The sequence below is a fragment of the Melospiza melodia genome, chromosome 5 (genome assembly GCF_035770615.1).
Source record: "Melospiza melodia melodia isolate bMelMel2 chromosome 5, bMelMel2.pri, whole genome shotgun sequence".
Taxonomy (NCBI): domain Eukaryota; kingdom Metazoa; phylum Chordata; class Aves; order Passeriformes; family Passerellidae; genus Melospiza; species Melospiza melodia.
This window is the reverse complement of record NC_086198.1, coordinates 13,291,478-13,298,605: the sequence shown is the minus strand read 5'-3', so window position 1 is coordinate 13,298,605 and position 7,128 is coordinate 13,291,478. Positions and strand designations below refer to the sequence as shown.

The window sequence follows — 7,128 nt, the reverse complement described above, 5'->3', positions numbered from 1 at the left end:
TTTATTAGCAGTAACCAGCTCTTGCTCAGCTTGTTAAATCAAAGCTCTGCAATCTCTGAAGTCAGTTTGCCCATGCCCCTGCTCCCCTCCCTGGAGCATAGCTACCTGTCCCAGTCTTGCTTTGGACAGGTTTCCATGCTGGAGTTATAACTAACCGCATCCATTGAATATGGACATACCAGGCAGTTGTTTATTTCTCAATTCCTACTGCTTTCCATTCTGTAGATGTACTTGCCATCTGGAGTCAAACAGAAAAGCCATAGCAGTTGGCTGCTGGATGTGCAGCCAAAAGAAGAGGAATTTGTAAGTAATTGTGTCTGAAATCTGTTAACTGGAGAGAATAAATGGATAATGAAGAATACAGGAAGGTAAGTGATTTTGAATTGAAGCTTGTAAATGTATAGGAAGTGTCAAGTGTCAACATAACATAGCACTTAAGGAGAAGCTTTATGATCAAAGCTCATCTGAGAAGCTTTGTACCTTTTGCCACTCACAGGAGTAAGAATAATTTTGTGTAGAGTAAAAAAAATGCTCCAGAGCTCTCCACTTAAGCTGCACAGTTCAGTCCCACCTGGATTCTATTTGACACAGTTCAACCATGGACACCTAATTCTTGGTGTTTTTAAGTTGTGAAGAACATTGCAGATCTGCTGAGGAACAGCTGCTTAAAAAAATGAAAAATATAAATAACCCAGGTCTAGAAAAGTATTGTGTTCTATTCTTAATATATTTGGGTGATCATCAGATAAAAGGATTTTTATTCAGAAAAGTTAGAGATTGTACTACTTCTAGCTACTTAAAAATGGTGAGAAAACAACTTACAGAACAACCTTATGTTATGTAGTGTCATGCAAGTAAGTTAGACTCGGGCAAAAAATAATTGCTACAAGAGATGTGAATAAGCATTGTCAGTTTGAGTCCAGTCCTGAGCTGCCTTAGCTGACTCATAAAGCACAAATGTAACTGTGGAATTGATTATTTGCTGCACATTTAGGTAACATTGGCACAAAAACTGGTCATGAAAATTCCTTTTGCTAATGATTTTTATATCACTTGGTGTAGCTGTGTCTGTATATTACTATGCCTTGTGCTTTAGGATATCCTGGATGTACCAAAGAAATGCTGACAAATCAGATCATTCAGCTGTAAAGTTCTCCTTGTGATCCCTGCTTCTCTGTTATGGCTCACATTATTACAGTACCTCTAATTCAAGATCTCACATTTTTATAGAGGGGAGTAAGAACTCTTGCTTAAATTACATAACCCAAGGAAAGCAGGGAAGGAAAATTAGCATGGGATAAAGTAGGATCTAAGGCACACAACCACAACTGCTAATTATTTCTGTATAAATAGCAGGTAGGCACTGGCTGAGGTAGACCTCACAAGGTGACTGTGAGGAACGCTACCTAATTGATGCTAAATGCATCAAAAAATTTCAAAGTAAAGACATATTTGCAAAAGACCAACAGCTTTTTCTTTTTTCCTTCTCCTGCTCCAAGCCCTTTCAGGTAAAAGGAGAAAGGAGAATAACATCCAAGTGAAATAGTCCCATCATATCTGTAATACAAAGAGAGAAAAGAGGATTTTTATAGTTTTCCATTTTAAAGGATTTTTATAGATTAGAGTACCAGCAGATCTTTTGTTTGCTGTGTTTTGTGCCAAAAGCTTTTACAGTCAGTACCAAATAACTAACAGAATGTCATTTCAGTGTGTGCTATTAAATGTGAATAAGTGTGCATTGAGGACAGCTCAAAAATAAATTTCACCAATGTTAAGAGCTTATAGGATATAGAAATAGAAAAACAGTAGAAAAAGGAACATATTCCTGGGATAAGAAGGTTTGTAAGGAGGCAATGCTGGAAATGCAGAATTTTCCTCTTTGCCTTTCATTGATCTCACAAAAGCATTGTATGCAGTAAGTTGCTATGCTCTTTGCAGCCTCACAGAAAATCCTTGTCTGTTTAAATCATTTGAGGTGGACTTCAGAACTGCTTCATATCAGTACCAAATGAAGCTCAATAGACTGATATTTTCCATAGGATGACTCAAAGAGTCCATCTTTTAACTAGTCTTGTTCATGCTGTTCAGTACAGAGAGGTACATGATTGCTGTGACCTTCAAATGAGCATTTGTATTTTTGAAATTTACAAGTGTCACTTGTTCTCTCCAAACAGTCTAAAAAAGCTACATGGACAAGTTAAGAATACTTGATTATAGCCACACATAGGTTTTCCACTCCAATTTCTAATTTAAAAGTGCTGGAACAGAAATTTATTTTTCTCCAGACAGCTTTTAATTTGGCTGTCAGATGAAAAATTAGGGCTGCTAGAGGGAACAACAAAAAAGAATGTCCGCTGACCCTATAAACTGAACTCCTTGTCTGAAAGCTGCTTGTTTTTTGGTATTTGCTGACTAATAATGAATGCCTACCAAGACATGGGCCCAGAAAAAACAAGGTATTCCTGACAGGCACTTTCAAGAAAACAGCAGTCTGGCATCAGGCTCTTCAGCAGGCGCATTAATGTTTTGAGCTTCATTTCTCCTGCAGGATAACTCTTTGGGAGCTGGACAGAAGATAAATCTGTGCACTGGAGTTCTGCTGTGGAAACTGCAGCTTTCCCCTCTCTGGAGGACACTGTGCTGTGAAATGATCAGTGGCAACGTTCACACTTTGTGCTCACCAAGGTGTTACTGACTGAAGTCCAGCTGTGAGAGACCAGAGGAATGTTCCATTTGAACTGAACGTGAGTGCTCAGCTCCTGTGCAGTGAGGTCAAATGAGTCAATAGGAAGCAGGGTCACTGCCAGAGGGCTTCAGGAGCTGTAAATGTGCTCCTGACTGTTTGCAACACAGCACGAGGCTCTTCAAGATCCCAACCACGTGTAATGGTGCAAGCAGCCTGGCTTTTTGAGGGATCACAGGGGTCTGTCCAAAGTCTTTGGCTGGAAAATCACTCAAGTCAAAGGATTCACCCAGCAGCAGGAATGCCTTGGCCCACAGATTGAATGGCAGCATAGGTTATTTAATGCCTGTGTACTCACCAAACCTTGACACACCGTTGCTTCAAAATGCTTTCATCCTCAGCTTTAAGAATTTTCCTCTAATGACATCAAAAATTATATTAACCATTATATTGACCCTAATTTTAAATTTGTATCAAATTGTAAGTAATAAGCTTTTGACTACTTGAGTCAGAGGTGAATAAGTTAAAACCACATTTGCTTATAATCTAACTAGGATTAAAATTTTACTCTTCCTCATGAAATCTCCACAGAAAGTTCAGGGTTGAGAGGGAAACATGAAAATTAGATGTGAAATTACACAAGGTTCTCTGGTAGGTGTGTGTGCAGCTTTTTGTGAGAGTTTAGTGATATAAATTATCTCTTTTTTTTTTCCTTTCAGGACAACACTGCATATGCTTATTTTAATATGGTAATTGGCAATGTAAATAATAGACTTACACTGACAGTGAATGTAAATGTGTGCTAAGATCAAACTATGGAAAACAGAAGTTTGTTTTTATGGGGGTAATTGTCTGCAGCAAAGGGATGGTATGAGGAGATTCAATAGCATCAGCGTTTTGAAGTGTTAGAGCCAAATCTGCCAAAATTACTTCTGTCTGAGACCTAGGTCCTGTAATTATTACTGTCTGTAGGTCCTGAGACAGTACTTTTATACCTTAGACTATTTTTCCCTGAGTTTACAGATAAAAGCAAATGTAAGATTTGCAGAGCTCTCTGTATCTAATAGAATGAGACTAAAATTCTCCAATTATGTGTTCATTAATATGTTGTACTATGAACATGAAGACGCCCACCCTTGTTCAAAAAGGAGAAAAAGTTAGACTTTCTGCCTCCAAGTGCTTACAGTCTTTGGACCTTATCCCTCCTGAAGCAGAGTTCTGCAGTTGCCTGTAAAAGGTGCAGGACTCAATTCTAAATAATCCTAAAAAAGATTAAGGCTCTATTAAATAAATGTACTTTTGCTAAGGAGCTGAAGAAAAAGCCACCAGTCTAACTTACTCCATATAACCAAGAGGGTGATTAAATGTTCCAAATATGCAGAAGTCAAATGTCCCATTTCTGCTTTAAATCTTTTCCTTTTATAGGCTGTGGGTTATACTCCCTGCTTTGAAAACCTGTGCTGTTTAGGAACAAGAATTTATTTACAGTTTTAAAAACTTGCAACTAATCTTGGATGAATAGTCTGAATTAACCTTTGGCAGAGAAGTTGTAATTTCTAAGCCAACACATAACTGTATTTTGCATTAGTTTAGGAATATTGGGTACTTTGAGGGGTTAAGAATAAAATATTTTCCATGATTCATATCTCTTTTAGCTTGAAAAGTCAACAACTCGATTGCAGTGTAGCCAAAGGGGGTTTTCAGTCCAAAATGTCTCATTGCTTGCAATTAATTTGGGCTCTTGCAATTAGGGTTTTGTATCCCAATGCATTAATGCATGAAAGCAGCTGCACAATGAGTAGTGCCACATGTTTGAACTAAAAATAATCTGTGTACATTGTTGCTGTGCAAACAGTTGTACGTTTTGGTCACTGAAGATAATCTCTGTGTTAGAACATCAGAGATGCAAATTGTACAGCTGAGAGGGACAATTGTGTGTGCCTGCTTGTGCCACTTACCCACGCCCTCTCCCTTTCTGGCTTAGCAAGTGTGCTGAATCCTGTTTAAATCCATCCTCAAGTGCATAAAAACTTTGAGTGAGAAATATACTTAGGCAATTGGAAACAACATTATTTTCCATGAAATAAGGATTTTGGAGCTTAGACTACTGACATGGTGCTTTAGGGAGGGGGGAAAAAGGCTGTGCTAGTTTAGAATTAATTCTGTCTTGCAGATGTATGCATGGGAGAGGGTAAAAAACCCCCTCAGCTGAAAATGGCACGCTTTCCAACTTTCTGAGTTCAATCCTTCTTCCACCGTGCTGGTTTTGGCTGGGGTAGAGTTAAATTTCTTCACGGTGTCTAGTGCAGGGATGTGTTTTGGATTTGTGCTGGACACAGGGTTGATAATACAGAGATGTTTTTTGGTACTGCTGAGCAGGGCTTACTCAGAGCCAATGCCTTTCCTGATTTTTGTACTGCCATGATGGCGAGGACATTGGGGAACCATCAGAGGTTCAGAGGGGACACAGCCAGGACAGGTGACCCATCACACCAAAGGGGTGTTCTAGACCGTATAGCATCATGCTCAGTATGTAAAGTGAAGGGAAGAAGGAGAAATAGGAGGACATTGGAGTGATGGCATTTGTCTTCTCAAGTACCACTCCTTGGTGTGATGGGGCCTGCTCTCTTGGAGATGCTGAACACCTGCCTGCCCATGGGAAGCAGTGAATTCATTCCTTGTTTTGCTTTGTTTGTGTGTGCTGCTTTTGCTTTCCCTATGAAACTCTATCTTAACCCACTAGTTCTCTGGCTTTCACCCTTTCAATTCCCTCTCCAGTCCCACTGGTTGGGGGGTGAGTGAGTGGCTGGGTGGTGCCTGATTGCTGACTGGGATAAACCACATCCATTTACAGGTCAGTGTTTTGTGGCACCATTGAAGAGTCCTTGCCTTTCAAGAAACTCCAGAAAATTTATTCTGATCCCCATCCTCGGAACATTCATGAGTGGCTTGCCAGTGGCCGACTTCTTTATCCAAACTTAGAGTAACCTTTGTGTCTCAAAAGCACTTGCTTCTACTTCCAGCCTTGCACCTTAATCTCTGCTCCCCATTCCAATGCAAATTATACAGAGGAATAGATTGTGTCTAACTTTTTTTTATCTTTTGTTGCAGTTCTGCAGCCTACATCTTACACTGTGTACACTGGTGGGTGTCCAGTGCAACACTGCCCTAGACCAGAGCCCTGGGTCATCACAGGTGCTGGGAACTGCTGACAAAGGGCACCGTAATGCAGGAGACTGTTCCATTAGAAGATAACAGGACTGCCAGCTATCACTGTTTTGTTGGGAATAACCTCTTAGGCATGTTGTCTGTCTTCGTTTTCCAAGCTTCAGTACAGTGCAATGTGCTTGGCTGCCAACAGCCATTACTGACAGACTTTGGCTGCTGCCTTTCAGCATGGACCCCTGTCTCCAGTCAAACAGCTTGGATTATAAATTTCCAGTGGAAATGATGGAAGTCCATTCCTGCCAGTAAGTCATAATCTTATTTGGTGGGATGCAGTTGCAGGTGGCTGTTGGTCACCAAGCAAAATCTGAACAGCCTGTGAGTGCCCTGTCTGAGCACAACAGAATGGCAATATTGGTGAAAAAACGTTCCCAGTTGTAGTACTAGCACATAATTTATAGTAGAGAATAATATAATTATGGTTTATAAACTAGGTGCTTTTAACCATTTACCAGTCCTTAGATAAATATCTAATGTTTTCGATAGTTCTCTTATGTCTGTTAAATTAGGTTAATGACAATATATTATCAAGCTGATACATGAACTTTCTGCTTTTCTTTCTTCCAAAAAGGCAGCATCAACTGAATCTGACAGTGAAGAGAGGGGCTGGGATCCTGCAGCTGAGCACACAAGAAATGCATCACAGAAACAGAGAAGTGTTTAGTTTCCCATTCAGAAGGAGTCAAGAGAGGAAGTTTTTCAGTCCAGAGTGTTAGCTTTGATTTGTGGATAAAGAAACTGGTTGCTATTGCATCTGTCCCTTAGAGAGTGGGAAACAAAAAGGGATATATTCCCTCTAATTAGGATTACAGCTAAACCTGGTTATTAACTACTTCTAAAGGTAAAAACTTGAGTATTTGGGCTAGAAAGAATGATGGGATTTGAGCATGTCTTTCTCTTATTTCAGACATGGTCTCTGCTTTTAACTCTATGTTCATTTGTTCCTTTAATTTTTCCCTCTTTTTTTTCCCTTTTGAGTGTGAGACAAGAGTAATGTGGAAGGATTTGCACTGTACAAGGGTTTCCACTCCATGTTGCCAGACAAGTAGATGCAGTTCTGGCATCTCATTTGTGCTCATTTGGGTTTGTTTACTGACAGCAAACAAACAAAAAATAAACAAAAAGCTGTGAGACAGCAAATTTTTTGCTTGTACTTTTGCCAAGTACTTGTGTACTATCTCTGTGCCAGATTTTCAGTAACGATGGCATTAAACTATACT

The 7,128-nt window shown here is 39.6% G+C and overlaps 1 long non-coding RNA gene across 1 annotated transcript; it reads left to right on the top strand.

The window, feature by feature from the left end:
• The first annotated feature begins 249 nt into the window (after positions 1 to 249).
• LOC134418979 (uncharacterized) lies at positions 250 to 5,945 on the top strand. The gene is made up of 3 exons (XR_010027916.1): positions 250 to 368; positions 2,549 to 2,744; positions 5,795 to 5,945. It is a non-coding gene; the product is annotated as an uncharacterized LOC134418979 (long non-coding RNA).
• Positions 5,946 to 7,128: the final 1,183 nt, after the last annotated feature.